This window comes from Bombina bombina, chromosome 5, assembly GCF_027579735.1.
Source record: "Bombina bombina isolate aBomBom1 chromosome 5, aBomBom1.pri, whole genome shotgun sequence".
In the NCBI taxonomy this organism is placed as follows: domain Eukaryota; kingdom Metazoa; phylum Chordata; class Amphibia; order Anura; family Bombinatoridae; genus Bombina; species Bombina bombina.
This window is the reverse complement of record NC_069503.1, coordinates 655464800-655477248: the sequence shown is the minus strand read 5'-3', so window position 1 is coordinate 655477248 and position 12449 is coordinate 655464800.

The following is a 12449-nucleotide window of genomic DNA, read 5'->3' as shown; positions in this document are numbered from 1 at the left end:
ATGTGGAAACTTTCCAAAATTTTCTGTCAAGATAAGGGATTCAAGACCTCCCTTCAAAAGTCTATAGTCGAGTTCCCTGCACTGAATGAACAACCCAACATGTCCCATCAAATTGTATGGGCAGCTCTTAAGGCCTATATCAAAGGCCTATGCATACGGAAACAAGCTTCTTTGAGAAGCAAACGGAATCTCCCGTTGGGCCTACTAGTCTACACCTTACAAACTAAGGAAGCCTTAAATAAAGCTTCCACATCCTCCCAACTAGCTATTGACATTAAGGAGCTGCGAGACCAAATCGCTGATAAGGAGCTTGAAAGATTCAGAGGAGCTCTTGTCCATTTTAAACAACTGATTTACTATCAGGGTAACAAGGCATCTGCTCTGCTGGCACGCAAGTTGAGAGGGAGAACAGCGGCAGCTAGAATCTTAGCTATCAAATGAGGAGAGATATCAGTCACTCCCCCTAATGACATTGGAGACAGTTTTGCTGAATACTATTCAAGTCTATATAACCTCAAGCCGACTATGATCGAGTCTGAATCTTCCATTCAGACTATAACATCATTCCTATCCAAATTGGATCTCCCAGGACTCCTGGACTCGGCTAAGGAGGAGTTGAAAACTCCTTTCACTCTAGAAGAACTTGCTTCAGCCATAAAGCATATGCACAATAACAAGGTCCCGGGTCCAAAAGGCTATTCCGCAGCCTTCTACAAGATCTTCCGACCTGAACTAAGTCTGATATTGCTAAAGGTTTTTTTTGAAGTGTGGGAACAAGGATCTCTTAGAAAAGAATTTCTACAAGCTACTATCCTCACTATCCCGAAACCAAATAAAGACCCTACTCAATGCAGTAGTTCCCTGATAAATTTGGATGCCAAACTTTATGCCAAACTATGGGCCAATTGTCTGTGTCTCCTTCTTCCTGGCCTCATTCACCCAGACCAGGTTGGGTTTACGTTTGGTAGAGAGGGCCACGATAACACCGGAGGGTATTAAACATCCTTTCAGAATCTTCCAGGCAAGGGCGTTCCATGCTGGCCCTGTTGCTTGATGCTGAAAAAGAGGTTTGACAAGGTCAGATGGGACTATTTGTGGTTGGTTCTAGAGAGATTTGGGTTCCTGAGTGAAATTGTTGTCGCTATCCAGACGCTATACTCGAGTCCCTCGGCGGTGGTAAAGGGGATGGGATTTACCTCATCTGAATTCCCTATAACTAATGGTACCAGACAGGCGTGCCCCTTGTCACCCCTAATTTTTACGCTTGCCATCGAACCTCTCAAGTTCAGGGGGTGTTGCTTAGTCGGAAGGGGAAAAGATTGCCCTCTTTGCCGATGATATTACTCTTTTTCTGGCTAACCTGTTGGGTTCCCTACCAGCGGTATTTGATGAGTTTAGCAAATGCAGTTACTATAAAATTAACCTTACCAAAACGGAGGCTCTGCCCATTCATGTGCCTAGGTTTGAGCTAGAGAACCTACAGACAAAGTATGATTTCCACAGTGAGACATCTGGGACTCTATTTGGGCCCGGACCTCAAACTTGTTAGAGACAAAAACTATAATCTCCTTTATTAGGAGACCAAAAAACTGTTGGATTCCTGGCACTTTCGAGAAGTCTCTTGGCTAGGCCGCGTGGCTTCATTAAAAATGTCGATTTTTCCCAAGGTCCTATATTATTTTAGATGTCTACCCCTTAACCTCCCCAAGTTGATGCTCAATAAATTTCAGTCACTCTTTCAGAAGTACATTTGGGGTCCTTCTAGACCTAGACTAGCAGGGAAAATTTTACAAAAACGGCTCAACCAGGGAGGAATAGCTATGCCCAATATCCATTTTTATTACAAAGCTGTTCGTTTGACACATATTTCAGCTTGGTCAGATAAAGATGAACCACAAAGATGGAAAGATATTGAAAGGGCTGAACTACCAGCAGGGCTTGATCTGGTTGATCTCCCGTGGATCCTGACTTACCGTATAGAAGATATTCAGATTAAAAATGGTATCCTTCGTTGTAACTTACAGATTTGGCAGTCACTGAGAAACCATTAAGAAGTAGCACCAAAACTTTCCCCAGTTCACTCAGTGCAGGGACTCCTCGCCGGCCTACTTGACACTCATAGCAACCAATGGAGACAATGGAATCTAAAAACAGTCTTACACCTATATACTTCAAATGCGCTGCCCTCACCAGATAACACTGGCCCTTTTATCCCAGACCCCCCCACACGTGGTTCCCCTTTGAGTATAAGAGACTGTATAACCTACTACTCTCGTGGGGATTCCCTAGAGATAACTGGCGCCCGCTGACTAACTGGGAAAAAGTGTGGAAAACCACAACTAGACTCCAAAAGCCCTATCACAGCATTACTCTATGATCTTGACTTCCTGCAATTCTGAGAGGATTTGGCAACTCAGAGCATGGACATTTGACTTGATGGTACTATACCCCAGATTGACACAGATGTTCCAAGACCTCCCACCCCTTTGTTAGCAAAATTGGGGAGAGAAAGGCTCCAACCTATATATCTGGTGGAGTTGCCAAGCCCTAGAGCCAGGTTGGAGACAGCTTTTTCAAATGTGTGAAGAAAGAGGGCTCTCCATTCCGAGGAAACCTGAAATTGCTTTATTTCATATTCCCCCCTAATACTCCTAGGTCCCGATCCAAATTGACCATATATGTCTTTGCCGCAATGAAACTCTGTATAGCGAGATTGTGGCAATAATCTGCATCCCCAGAGATTTCAGATGTAATGGAGACCATAAAATATTTCTCTAAAATGAAACAGAGTTTCCATACTGCCTTGGATAGGGAGAATCTGTACTGGGACATCTGGGAACCCTGGTTCCACTTTTTGTAAACCCATGAGAGGGCTGCCACTGGCCAACTCACCCTCTCTAGTATTTAGATGAGCCCTAGAAATGAGATTGCTATGCCCAGTCTACTTTATCTTTCTTCCCTCCTCTCTCCTCCCCCCCCCTTCCCCCTGTCACACCCCACCTGGGGCTAAGGCATGCAGGCGAGGCTGCGGGTGCTAGCCCCATTCAGTTTTTGTCAGGTATTCTATTTTATCTCTGATACTCACATTTTGCAGTCAAGATTTTTCATTATTGGTTTTCTTTTTTTTTTTTTTCCCCCCTTTCTTCTTAATATCTAGATCAGACTAGTTTGGATGTCGGGTAACAGCTATGTTGCCTATGAAAACATTATTGTAAAAATTAGCATGCATTGTTTTCTCTAGCACATGCACTGCTTTGACCTCCACCAATAGTGACTCAAACTCTCCTAGATTAGACTGTCTTCTTGAGTTGAAAGATCCTATTTGTTTGAGATCATTCTTATAGGACAGACAATGTTGCTCAATATATGATGTAAATGATCCATATTCTTACCTTATGACCATCTGAGAGTGTGTATGATGTTGTAATTATATGTCTTGTGTTCTTACAAATGTTTCTATTGCAATTTACATTAATAAAATATTTTGAAAAATTAAAAAAAAAAGCACATCAGTACATCTGCATATGGCAACGCATATACCCCAGTTTTTGCGGCAACAAAGTATCTTGAGTCCCGAGGGCTTCCACTACCTCAGTCGATTAAATAACAAGTCTGGAGGATGAACCGCCACAGGTGTTCCAAAAGCTGTCCACTCAGACTTTTTCAACAGTAGATAATGAGGCCTATTTAACAAATGTCTTGCGGACCTGATCCAACAGTGCGGATCAGGTTCGCAAGACATTGCTGAATGAGGAGAGCAATACGCTCTCCGTATTCAGTATTGCACCAGCAGCTCTTGTGAGCAGCTGGTGCAACGCCGCCCCCTGCAGACTCGTGGCCAATCGGCTGCCAGCAGGGGTGTCAATCAACCTGATTGTACTCGATCAGGTTGAATTGTGGCGATTCCTGTCCGCCTGCTCAAAGCAGGCAGACAGGGTTATGGAGCAGCGGTCTTTGTGACCGCTGCTTCATAACTTGTGTTTCTGGAGAGCCTGCAGAAACACGGGGCATCAAGCTCCATACGGAGCTTGATAGATAGGCCCCAATAGGTTTTCGATACAAAGGCTCCAACCGGCTCCAACCGGCTCCAATCAGCCAATAGAATGCGAGCTCAATATGATTGGCTGATTGGATCAGCCAATCGGATTGAACTTCAATCTGATTGGCTGATTGAATCAGCCAATCAGTTTTTTCCTACCTTAATTCCGATTGGCTGATAGAATCCTATCAGCCAATCGGAATTGAAGGGACGCCATCTTGGATGACGTCACTTAAAGGTACTGTCATTGTGTTAGAAGACTCCGGATGAAGAGGATGGCTCCGCGTCAGCTCCTTGGAAGATGGCTCCGCTCCGCTCCGGATGGATGAAGATTGAAGGCGCCGCCTGGATGAAGACTTCTACTGGATGTAGGACCTCCTCTGCGCACCTTGGATGAAGATTTCAGCCTGGTTGGATGAAGACGACTCAAGGTAGGGAGATCTTCAGGGGGTTAGCGTTAGGGTTTTTTAAGGGGGGTTTGGGTGGGTTAGAGTAGGGGTATGTGGGTGGTGGGTTTTAATGTGGGGGGGTTGTATATTTTTTACAGGTAAAAGAGCTGATTACTTTGGGGCAATGCCCCGCAGAAAGCCCTTTTAAGGGCTGGTAAAAGAGCAGATTAATTTTGTAATTTAGAATAGGGTAGGGTATTTTATTATTTTGGGGGGCTTTTTTTATTTTATTAGGGGGCTTAGATTAGGTGTAATTAGTTTAAACTTCTTGTAATATTTTTTTATTTTCTGTAATTTAGTGTTTGTTTGTTTTTTGTATTATAGATTAGTTTATTTAATTGTATTTTAGTTTAGCTAATTGTAGGTAATTAGTTTAATTAATTTAATGATAGTGTAATGTTAGGTGTATTTGTAACTTAGGTTAGGATTTATTTTACAGGTAATTTTGTACTTATTTTAACTAGGTAGCTATTAAATAGTTATTAACTATTTAATAGCTATTGTACCTAGTTAAAATAAATACAAAGTTGCCTGTAAAATAAATATAAATCCTAAAATAGCTACAATGTAATTATTAGTTATATTGTAGCTATATTAGGGTTTATTTTCTAGGTAAGTATTTAGTTTTAAATAGGATTAATTTATATAATTATAGGAATATTATTACGTTTTATTTAAATTATATTATTGTTAGGGGGGTGTTAGGGTTAGGGTTAGACAGGTTTAGGGGTTAATAACTTTATTATAGTAGCGGCGACGTTGGAGGCGGGAGATTAGGGGTTAATAATTGTAGGTAAGTGGCGGCGATGTTAGGGAGGGCAGATTAGGGGTTAATACAATTTATTATAGTGTTTGTGAGGTGGGAGTGCGGCGGTTTAGGGGTTAATACATTTATTATAGAGACGGCGAGGTCCGGTCGGCAGATTAGGGGTTAATAAGTGTAGGTAGGTGGCGGCGACGTTGGGGGGGGGCAGATTAGGGGGTAATAAATATAATATAGGTGTCGGCGATGTTAGGGGCAGTAGATTAGGGGTTCATAGCTATAATGTAGGTTGCAGCGTAGGGGGTAATAAATATAATATAGGTGTCAGCGATGTTAGGGGCAATAGATTAGGGGTTCATAGCTATAATGTAGGTTGCGGCGGTGTCCGGAGTGGCAGATTAGGGGTTAATAGTATAATGCAGGTGTCAGCGATAGCGGGGTGCGGCAGATTTGGAGGTTAATAAGTGTAAGGTTAGGGGTGTTTAGACTCGGGGTTCATGTTAGGGTGTTGGGTGTAGACTTAGAGAGTGTTTCCCCATAGGAAACAATGGGGCTGCGCTAGGAACAGAACGCTGCTTTTTTGCAGGTGTTAGGTTTTTTTTCAGCCAGCTCAGCCCCATTGTACCCTATAGGGATATCGTGCACAAGCACGCTTTTCCAGCTTACCGCTACTGTAGACAACGCTGGTATTGATCCAATCAGCCAATAGGATTGACCTCGCATTCTATTGGCTGTTCCAATCAGCCAATAGAATGCAAGCTCAATCCTATTGGCTGATTACATCAGCCAATAGGATTTTTCCTACCTTAATTCCGATTGGCTGATAGAATTCTATCAGCCAATCGGAGTTGAAGGGACGCCATCTTGGATGATGTCATTTAAAGGAACCTTCATTTTTCGTTAGGACGTCGTAAGAAGAGGATGCTCCATGCCGGATGTCTTCAAGATGGAGCTGCTCCTCGTCGGATGGAAGAAGATAGAAGATGCCGCTTGGATGAAGACTTCTGCCCGGCTGGAGGACCTCTTCTGCCCGGATTCGATGAAGACTTCTGCCCGGATAGGATGAAGACTTCTGCCCGGCTGCGTGAAGACGGCTCAAGGTAGGGTGATCTTCAAGGGGGTAGTGTTAGTTTTTTTTTAAGGGGGGATTGGGTGGGTTTTAGAGTAGGGTTGGGTGTGTGGGTGGTGGGTTTTAATGTTGGGGGGTTGTATTTCTTTTTTTACAGGTAAAAGAGCTGATTACTTTGGGGCAATGCCCCACAAAAAAGACCTTTTAAGCGCTATTTGTAATTTAGCATAGGGTAGGGAATTTTATTATTTTGGGGGGCTTTTTTATTTTATTAGGGGGCTTAGATTCGGTGTAATTAGTTTAAACTTCTTGTAAAAAAAAAATATTTTCTGTAATTTAGTGTTTTGTTTTTTTTGTACTTTAGTTTATTTTATTTTATTGTATTTAATGTTAGGTAATTGTAGTTAATTAATTTAATTTATTTAATGATAGTGTAGTGTTAGGTGTAATTGTAACTAAGGTTAGGATTTATTTTACAGGTAAATTTGTATTTATTTTAACTAGGTAGCTATTAAATAGTTATTAACTATTTAATAGCTTTTGTACTTAGTTAAAATACATACAAAGTTGCCCGCATAATAAAAATAAATCCTAAAACAGCTACAATGTAATTATTAATTATATTGTAGCTATCTTAGGGTTTATTTTTTTAGGTAAGTATTTAGTTTTAAATAGGAATAATTTAGTTAATAATAGTAATATTATTTAGATTTATTTAAATAATAGTTAAGTTAGGGGGGTGTTATGGTTAGGGTTAGACTTAGGTTTAGAGGTTAATAACTTTATTATAGTGGCGTCGACATTGGCGGCTGCAGATTAGGGGTTAATACATTTAATAGGCTATGTGGGCTATGGCGGTTTAAGGGTTAATACTTGATTAGGTATATTGCGCTGTGGGCTATGGCGGTTTAGGGGTTAATACACTTTATTAGTTATTGCGATGGGGGATTGCGGTTGACAGGTAGATAGACATTGCACATGCGTTAGGTGTTAGTTTATTTTTCCAGGCATTTTCGGGAGTTACAGTGCTCCCATACTCAGCGCAAGGCCTGCTACGGCTGCCTTTTATGGCGAGGTAAAAATGGAGTAAGATTTCTCCATTTTCACCACGTAAGGCCTTGCGCTGGATATTGGATACCGATTTTTGACGCGGTCCCATGTTAGCCTATGGGAGTAAAAATTGCGAGCGACGGGTGAAATATACGGGCGTAACTTGTATGCTACACGGTATATGTGATACCAAAACAGCGCAAAAACCGGCGTCGCCGGGCTTTTGCGGGCGACGCTGCATATGTAATGTGCCCTTAGTGTTCATTGTTTTCTAGGAATATTTGTACAATAACTGATATCTCCAGATAATCTTCAATTCCCAAATAAATTTCAGTAAATTGTTCATGTACAAAATTCGATTACACTTTACATTTTATATTATCCCTAGTTGATTAGTAAAAATGATGTTTACTTACTTATTATCAACCGCTCTGACATCAAACACGTTTTGATTCAATTGTTTTTAAAAATATATTTATAATATCCCATAAAAAAGGTTGACATTTGATGGGGCAAACCAAAACTGGCTATTGTCAAAATGGCCACTTGCTATACTGACCTCCTGTTTTGTAAACTGTTGATTCATAACCTAAGTTAATATCGGCCTACTTATGTTTACTCTGCAACAAAGGATACCAAAAAAACAAAGCAAATTTGATATTAGAAGTGAATTGGATAGATGTTTAAAACTGAATGCTCTATCTAAATTAGGAAAGTTTAAAGGGACAGTCTACTCCAGAATTTTTATTGTTTAAAAAGATAGATAATCTCTTTATTACCCATTCCCCTGTTTTGCATAACAAACACAGTTATATTAATATACTTTTTACCTGTGTGATTACCTTGTATCTAAGCCTCTGCAGACAGCTCCCTTATTTCAGTTCTTTTGACAGACTTGCATTTAGCCAATCAGTGCCCTCTTACTTGTAAATCCATGGGTGTGGTCACAATGTTATCTGTATGGCACACATGAATTTATGCCCTCTAACTGTGAAAAACTGCCAAATGCATTGAAATAAGGGTCAGCCTTCAAGGTTTTAGAAATTAGCATATGAGCCTACCTAGGTTTAGCTTTCAACAAAAAATACCAAATGAACAAAGCAAATTTGATGATAAAAGTAAATTAGAAAGTTGTTTAAAATTGGATTCCCTATTTGAATCATGAAAGTTTAATTTTGACTAGACTGTCCCTTTAATTTATACTTTACTGTCCTTTTCCGACAGTTTACAAATATGTTAAATATTCTATTTACACTTGCTAAATGATGGCGTGAAAGGTTGTTCTCAGCTTCAAATGAAGTCAATTGGAGACCAAAAATGAAAAATGTATTGACATTGAGCCAATAATGTCATTAAAGAGACATTTAATATTATTACATTATATAAATCTATTCAAGACCCATAATCAGAGATGGCAGAAGCTCTGTTTATACCAAGAAATTTTTTGTGACAAGGGATCACAATTTAAGGCTGGAAGAAAGGAGATTTAATCTCCTGCAACATAAATGTTTCATCACTGTAAGAGCAATAACATTTTGGAACTCATTACCTGAGGAGGTAGTAAATTAGTAAATGTTAATAACTTAGATACATTTAAAAATCATTAAGATACATTTTTGGCAAAAAAAATGAATTCAGGGAAATGTTTGTGTTGAATGGGTCACCTTTTTTATAATTGTTTTTTATGTTTTTATTGAGGTTCAGTACAGGCATACAAATTGCATATGTCAGAAAACATACAAAATACATTTGTCTCAGAATATAATCAGTGTACAAAAACAAAACAAATTAAAGAGACATTACATAGTCATATGCTAAATGTCAATATTATTACATTACATAACTACTACCTTCAAAACTATATACCCTCCATACATCATCTGAGGTCACTCCTGGACCTCCTGGCACTATAAGTAAATCAATGCAGTGGAAGGTAGTTATGTACTGTAGGAGACCACTCATTGGTCTCAATTAGGGAACCTCAGTGTGTTTTTCTTATGCATAACTATATGTCTCATTTTAGGGACCGTTGTGGTCCTAGACTATTAATAAAAGGATGTGAATCACTTTGGACCACATACAAACCCTATTGTTCAATTGGGAAGTATATATCAAACATATGACGTATTTATTACATAAAGAACATAGGACAAAGCCTAAACCAATGTTACTATAGATAGGTGGACTATATACAAAAATTCAACAGTGGATATTCAGTAAATCACAGCTAGGAGATAAGAGGCTGTTCCTAAACCTAAGGCAGTCACAGTTCATATGAAATACAAAGTGTAAGGAAAAGTTATCAATACTGTTCTAGGATCCAGATTGGTTAGTGCAAAATCTTATCTGTTAATAATAGGAGAGAATAATATTTCTAATAGATGACTGACAATAACTTATATACCCCGCCAACACAGTGGCTGACAATAGGGCAAGTAATTATACTGTTACTTCAAGGAAACACCTTAATTCTATGCCAGGATAAAATATAATCTCTCCTCATGAAAGTTTTGAGTAGGTGTGTTAGTAGCAGCTAAACAGACCCTTAGAACCGACTCTTCTAAACTGGGTAGTTGTCTCCTTTAGTTATTATCTTATAAACAGAGATAAAATTACAATAGGAGGCATCCTATTTGAAAAAAAACCTAATCATGTTGCTCAAGACAGATATAACTTGCTTTCTCAACTGGTTTAGAATCTGTAAGTGCGCACCTTGCTATAGTGATTGATTTGGAGTATTATAGTTATATAACACAAATTCAATATAGGTAGCATAGTATTAATGAGCATATGCATGCATCTTAAATATTATATTTGTTTGTAAGATAGCATATTCAGACATCAAATTGTAGTGTCATGCATAGCAGACTAAGATTAGTAGAAGCAGTAATACCATATTAAGATCTTTGCCCACATATGATTTAGTGCTCTAGCTACATCAAATGGAAATTAATAGTTACTTGCACTGGATATACACACATGGAGCAATTCTGCAGTAGCAAGCACCCTAGGATAAAACAAAACATCTCCTAAGGCAATAATCCTATATCTATAAGTAAATGAGGCAACCCACACAAATATTACATAGTGGAAATATAACACAAACAAGAATCTTACATATAGTAGTAGTAACGTCATACAGTAGAAAATAAAGAGAAAAATGTAAGAGCTTCAGGAGCTATATATCATTAATTTTGAAGTCCTTGCCCCTAAAGGAGTGTCTCAAAAGAGAGAGAAGAATCAGCCCTCAATTAGGATAGGAAGCGAGTGGACTGGAAATAGGGAATGGTTAGTCTACCCAAGCTTGCAACGCTAGAGAGTCCCAAAAAGGTAAACCTTCTGACAGTTAGGTTTCCTCAGTAGGGAGAGGGAGACGTATAATGCAGGCATATATGTCAATATGAGGATCTTCTGTTGATTTCCGCCTACTTTCTTAGGATCATCCACTCCCAACCACTGTAAGATAGCAGGAAGTTTTGATGGGTATCTCTTGCGGCCCCCCTTGGTTAGTCTTTACTCAGTTTCACATAGGATCCATAGTTGCCTAGGGCCCGCTTCCCTCTCCCATATAGCTTCTTTCTCGCATAAGGAAGCAGGTATCACATTCACAGCCTTATTTTCACCTCAGTCTCTGTGGTAAGCACACACAGACCAGATGAGTCAGTCCGGGTTGCACGCTCCCTGGAATAGGAGCTATCTGCTGGAAGGGGGAGCAACAAAGAAACAGGCACATCTACCACTGAGGCTATCTTCACCCGGAGCTGGATTGACTTCTTCATATTAGCATTCCCTATGTTAGAATATGTCATGCGCTCCGTTTGTATTGCCCTTGGTGCAGCTATATTGTGTTTATAAGCCATAAACAGATCATTCACTGCGGTTCTCAGAGTTAACTCAAATCCTCTGAAGTGTAGGTCAATCACGTGTTGCATATCTTTGCCTCATGTTTCCACCTCCACCATTTTAATAGAGATATCCGTGTTTTCCAAACTTCCCAAATTATGCTTGAAGTGTATCAGAGAAAGGTTAATAGCTCTTTCAGCTTTTCCAAACAATCTTGGGTAGGAGTTATGCGGTAGCCTAGACTTTAGAGGCAGCTAGTTATATTGAATAGAATAGTAGTAATACATTCTGTAAGCAGCCTCATTGCCTTACCGATGAACATAGGTGAGGCAATTAAGCACCACATTCGCTCTAAAGATCTCTAAAGGTAGATACAAAGAGGTTTTTTTTGTGGGGATCCCACTCATAATCTTGAAGGATGTAGAAATATGTATTAAATCCTCTATAATCTATAGTTGTAGCAGGAGCTCCTGCAGTGCACGTCCTGCCGCAACGGTAGTCAGCTCTACCCGTGTCACCTTTTTTTTAATGGCATTAATTTAAGTTTTGCTGGAGCTTTTTTTTTTGTAAGTATATTAAGATTTGTATAGGTTGAACTCGACGGACCTACTATGTTAACATCTTGAGTTTTTATAAAAAAATATTAAGTAGTGCATTATGAAACTAATTTTAAATATATTTTCATTATTTAATTTGCTCCCTTTTCTAGTAATTTAGCTCTGAAAAATAAAAACAAAACAAAACATTAAAACATATTAAATTTGATTAAAAATTATATTGAATATTCCAAGGGATTTGACTGGGAAGGCCTTAAAGGTGTGTATATATACAGTATATATATATATATATATAGTATACAAAGAGAACAATTTCAACATATGGTGGAGGCGCTCAGCTATACTATAAACAATAAGTAAGTCCAAAAATATATTGAAAGTTTGGAAAAAGTCTTAGAAGTTGAATTTCATCACAAATTGTGGATTCAATAGAGAAATTTCTGCTTACCAGCTATGTCCTCAATCATATGAGGTAAGCGGTGTGCCCAGGTTTAAAAATGATTCGCTAGGATAGTTCTCCTGTGTCCTGGTGCTGTTTCTTGGATGCCTGTTGTTCGAATGGGTCCTTCTTGTTCAAATTCTTTACAAGAATGAAGATCCTGGACTCTCTTTGGGTAGACTTTAATCCGTCTCTCAAATCTTTCTCATCAGAAATATATGCTGAGTTTCTGTCCTGATG